The sequence below is a fragment of the Drosophila eugracilis genome, unplaced genomic scaffold (assembly GCF_018153835.1).
Source record: "Drosophila eugracilis isolate 14026-0451.02 unplaced genomic scaffold, ASM1815383v1 contig_171, whole genome shotgun sequence".
Lineage (NCBI taxonomy): Eukaryota > Metazoa > Arthropoda > Insecta > Diptera > Drosophilidae > Drosophila > Drosophila eugracilis.
In genome coordinates, this window is record NW_024572545.1 from 67096 (window position 1) to 73095 (window position 6000).

The following is a 6000-nucleotide window of genomic DNA, read 5'->3' on the forward strand; positions in this document are numbered from 1 at the left end:
CTAAAAGAGATAAAGAGTTGCGATTTAGCAGGCAGATTGAGGTCCCTACGCAGCGCAAGTTTGTTACATCATCCTACCTCGCCCACTCTAACGCCCACAAGGAACTATTAGGGCTAAAAAATTAAGATTAAGTATGTATAATCTTGAGATGACGGCGCATCTTATGATAGTACCATTATGCGGCCACACCCATTCTTATACCCACCAAGCTCGGTAGACGGTTTTCGGATTTTTTAGAACACCTGATATTTTGGTAACTATAAATGACAGAAAGTCGGATTAAGCATATAGGTTTTAATGATGCCAGAAATGCGAATTCTTTTTCCCATCTTGCCACGCCCACAAGAACCGGAAACCGAAAAATGCAAAATAAGAGCAAAAAAGTTGTGCTTAAGAATACTTATTTTAGAGATAGCACTGCAACTAAATGCGAGTTTTCATCCTGCCACGCCCATTCTAACGCCCACAAACCGCGGAACGCTGTGGCGTCCATAATATTATAATGAATGTCTTCGTTTGTCCTTGTGTAACATTTTTTGTTAATACCTATCGATCTATCAAAGATTTCTTAAATATAACCTTTATTTCGCTATTTATGAAGAAATGTAGGCTATATGTCTCACATGGACAGTGACGTCCTATCAGTTACTCAAGATGCTTTCTCTGGCAATATGTGGCGCTTTATAAATTTGCACCAGCAAAATGAATTTATTAAAATTGTAGAAAACAGTAACGGGTATCGCGGTACTCGAATATAGTTTTTCTTCTTGTTATATGTATAGAAGATAGTGCGGATGGACACCGATGGGGGAGGTTCCTATAAATGAAAAAGAAGTTTCATTTGTAGCCACTTACAATAAGACTGTCAAACGTATTACCGTTTATTGCAGAAGCATACAGGAATACATATCATAAGTCAATCGCCCTGCAAGTAGCAGGTATATGGCTTGATGACAGGGAAAGTCCTAAAATTATTGGGACTCTCTTAAGGGACTACATTCATGTAGGTATCTTTTAAAGTTACAGATTGCTAGGTATCTGCATAGTTTTAAATTAGTACCTGTGATTCAAGGTTTGGTGAGTTTTTTCTGCTTTTTTTTTAATAAATTGGTGTACACAGCAATTGTATTTTTATTGCAGTTCAAATTTGTATAAAAAAGTTATTATTAAAATTCATTTTATTTGTTCTTTTTTTTGCTGGAAAATGGCATAATTAGGCCGTCCAGATCACCGTACAACAGCCCTACCTGGGTGGTTGACAAAAAGGGACTGACGATAATGGCATCAAGAAGAAGCGATTAGTAATTGAGTTTAAAAAGCTGAACGAGCGAACAGTCGACGATCGCTACCCCATGCCAAGTATACCCATGATTCTGGCGAACTTGGAGAAAGCCAAATTCTTTACCACCGTAGACTTAAAGTCAGGGTACCATCAAATATACCTGCCTGAAAGGACCGAGAAAATACCTCGTTCTCAGTTAATGGGGGAAATACCGAATTTTGCCGACTATCCTTCGGCCTAAAAAACGCAGGGAGTATTTTCCAAAGAGTCATCGACGATGTGCTGTTGAAAGAAATCGCCAAAATATGTTACGTCTACGTTGACGACGTTATCATCTTTTTCGAAAATGAAACGAGGCATGTCAAGCACATTAATAAAGTGCTTAAGCGCCTTCTCGATGCCAACATTAGGGTGGCACGGGAAAAGACAAAGTTCTTTAAAGAGAGCGTTGAATTTTTAGGATTCATTGTCACTAGAGGAGGAACAAAAACCGACCCAGAAAAAGTGAGGGCAATAAAAGAGTTCGCAGAACGAAAAAAAATCTGTTTAGCCTCAGGTCTTTCCTCGGCTTGGCGAGCTATTACAGGAGCTTTGTAAAAAATTGTACCTCTATTTTTTTTTTTTTTTTTTTTCGCGACTCCCGTTGCTTAACGTGCAACCCACCTCCAGCCCAACCGACCGAGGGGCGCTGCCGTCTATCGTACGGCTCGGAACACGGGGATAGTACCGAGTGGAATATTAATAAATAAATTAATTAAATATGAGCTAAGTGGTTTAGTAAGACGATTTTTATGTTAGTAGGAGAAGTACTGGATATAATGTTGTAGAGGGTATTGTAACTCGAACATAATACCCTAAATGGTTCATGAAGGGCAAAGTTCGAGCTGCAATGACTCAAGGATAAGGGAATATAGTTTCTAGTGGGTCTTGCGGGCACATTAATGTTTAAGCGACCTATTAGGGCTTGACTATCAATGTCCCCACTAATAAGATTGTTAATAAAAAGGTAAGTTTATTAGAATAGTCTGCTTTTATAGGAGGGAAGATGTAAGTTTGCATCCCAATTTTGGCCGCGAAGAGCAAATAAGAGAAAGCTTTTTTGAATTGATTCTATACGGTCTTGGTGGACCGCGTACTGGGGGTTCCAGACGCAAGATCCATACTCTAAGATCGGACGAACGAGAGAGACAAATAAAGTTTTGGTTACGTAAGGGTCATTAAAGTCTTTCGACCATCTTTTTATAAAACCTAACACACCTCTGGCTTTGTTAACCATGGAAAAAATGTGGTCGGAAAATGTAAGTTTGGCATCCAATAGGACACCTAAGTCGTCTACTAGCTTAATTCTATCTAGGGTTACACCACAAAGTGTATAAGTGGATATTAACGGCTTAGAGCGACTGAAGGTCATTACTTTACACTTAGAGCCGTTAAGATTTAATAAGTTTGCAGAGCACCAAAATTGAAAGTTGTTAAGGTCAGATTGTAGTTTTCTCTGGTAGCACGCATCATTATATGAATACAAAGTTTCACATCATCTGCGTACATCAAAATAAAAGAATTTGTTAAAGCGATTGGAAGGTCATTTATGAATAATGTGAAAAATATCGGACCTAAATGGCTTCCCTGAGGGACACCGGATGAAGCATAAATCGGACCAGACAAGACATCTTTAAATAAAACACGTTGCGTTCTACCAGTCAGATAACTTTCAACCCACTTAAGAAGATCGCATGGGAATCCGATTAAGTCAAGTTTATGAACTAAAAGTGAGTGATTTACAGAGTCAAATGCTTTACTAAAGTCAGTGTAGATGACATCTGTCTGAAGACTTTTTCGGAACCCAGTAATTACATAAGAGGTAAATTCAAGCAAGTTTGTAGTTGTAGACCGTCGAGCCATAAAACCATGTTGATATGGAGATATTATTGATCTACACTGGTGTTGCAAATGAGGCACAATAATTTTCTCAAAGAGTTTAGGAATTGCTGATAATTTAGAGATACCTCTATAATTACCAGCATCTTGTGTAAAGGAATGATGAAAGATTCCTTCCAAATAGGGGGAAACGTAGACGTTTCAAGCGAGAGGTTAAACAATTTGAGAAGAGGATTGCAAATGGAAGACGCGCAGTACCTAAGCACACAGCCGGGAACGCCGTCGGGGCCCGGAGAGTAGGTCGGCTTAATACTCTGAAGATCCTTAAGCATACCACTCTTAGATAGAAAAGATCGCGTGACGAGGTTCGATTGTGGAACAACGTAGACATAAGGCTGCCTAGCGGTTGTCGAAGGTGAATATGTGGTTTGAAAAAACTTGGCAAACATATCGGCTATTGCCTGATCAGTTCTCGCCGTTGAGTTTTCAAACGTTAGTGCTAAAGGAAACGTTTTAGGTTTACGCTTAGTCTTAACGAAATTATAAAACTGTTTCGGATCCTGTGTAAATTGGGTCCTACAACGAGCTAAATAATTTTTATAACACTGAGCGTTAAGCACGGTAAAATTTGACCGAGCAATTAAGTATTGAGAGTAACTAAGCGGAGTTCTAGTTTTTAAGTATTTCTTCTGAACCCTGAACTTTATATTTTTTAAGGTGCTTAAGCCCTTGGTATACCAAGGAGGGTTATCCGTTCTGGACGGGTACCTCATCGGAACACATATATCAATTGCTATTGCTAGACCTCTTACCGCCATCCTCAAAGGGGAAAACGGGACGATCAACAAGAATATGTCGAAAAAAGTAGCTGTCAGGTTTAATGAAAGCCAGCGGAATGCATTCGATCAACTTCCTAACATTTTGGCATCGGAAGATGTCATATTGACATACCCCGATTTTAAATTATCGTTTGATTTAATCACCGACGCCTCAGCGAGTGGAATAGGCGCGGTACTATCCTAAAATAAACGACCTAATACCATGATTTCACGCACGCTAAAGGACTCCGAACTGAACTACGCCACCAACGAAAGAGAATTTTTGTCGATAGTATGGGGAATAGGCAAACTCCAAAATTACCTATACGGTACCAGGAGGTACGGATCTTTACAGACCACCATTCTCTCACATATGCGGTATCCGACAAAAACAGGAACGCTAAGATTAAGGAATGGAATGCGTTTATTGATGAGAACTACACTGATCCCTTCATACGTTGGGGAAATGTTGCATATAGAAATTTTTTTCGACCGACAAAAAAATCTTCTTAACCTGCATTGACAAATTATCCAAATTCGCTATCGTTCAGCCCTTTGATTCTAGGGCAATAATATATGTACGAGCACGTATTCTCCAATTGGTAAATTTCTACCCCAATACCAAAACCATATACTGCGACAACGAGTACCCTGGCAAAAATTTCCAAATGCCTCAAAATTTAAAAAAAAAAAATTAAGGATACTGTGGAACTGATATTGCGCTCTACGGTAGAATACAATAGGTCGCTAGATTTGGTCACAGAGTTTAGGCCGGTGAAGGTCATACACGCCAGCAGCAATAAGATGAAGCTGGCAATTTAAGACAAAATTGACAAGGCACAATAGTCTAACCTAGACAGGGTTAACCCTTCAAGGCAGAACCGAGTCTTCAAAGTCGGTGAAAGACGCAAAACCAAAAGATTAGGGAACAAATGAACACAGCTTTATTCAGAAGAGCATGTAGAAGCAGATCTGGGAACATCTGTTCTCATTAGGGGGAGGGCGGTCCATAAGGTCAACATCAGATAGGCATTTAATCTGCCACATTCGCCCTTATACTAAAACTCAATATTTGTTATAATTCTCCCAGGCTTGCAATATATATATCATACTGCTGTACACCGCAAGCGCGCTAATCACCGACTTCTCGCATGCAAAATACATTGCATCGTATTATACGGGAATGTTTTAGTATGGAAACAGTATGGTCTGGTCAGGCCATAGAATGGCCCGAAGCCTCGATTTTTTGGGCTCAGTCCTTAAGGTCGTGGCGGGTGCACCCGACGCGGATGATCTTAGTAGAAGTAACACCAATAAAGCATCGCTTATCGAGGCTAACAATAGACAGGTTATCATTAACACAGAAATACAGAAACACATAAATGGGCTCACAGACACAGTGAATAAGATCCTCAAGGAGAAAAGGGACGGGTTTGTTGATTCAGGTCATTTGTTCGAAACACTCCTCCCCAGAAACAGAATGCTAATATCCGAAATCCAAAATTGTATGCTCACTATTACACTCGATAAATACAATATTATAAACCCTACTATTTTCGACCATAATGACCTAAAGGCTATCTTTGACGAACAGCTCACGGAGGTCCCCTTAGTTAGCCTTATGGATGTATCTAAGATTACAATTTTTCAATCCACTGTTTTTATCCATATCATAGTTCAGTATCCTAGAGTTAAACTTATTTGTAAAAAGGTCCTGCTCTTCCCTGTCGTACACTACCACACATCGTGGCGAAATGTGATGACGGAATCCTAGCAGTCTCCGATTGCGCTAGAGCTGAGCCAGGATATTGTACCGTTCTGGGCCGTGGCTTTGTCTCATTGGCTGACAGCGATCGTATGTCTTCTGCAAAATGTGAATGGTTAGCGGTAGGCCAAGGGCATACGGTCATGGATGAGCTTTTGTCAATTCTGAAGTTTAGTTCTTATTTGATGTTACGCCAGCTCCTATTCATGAAACTGCCTATTATACTGACTGGTATCGAAGGACAGTTACCCTTCCGC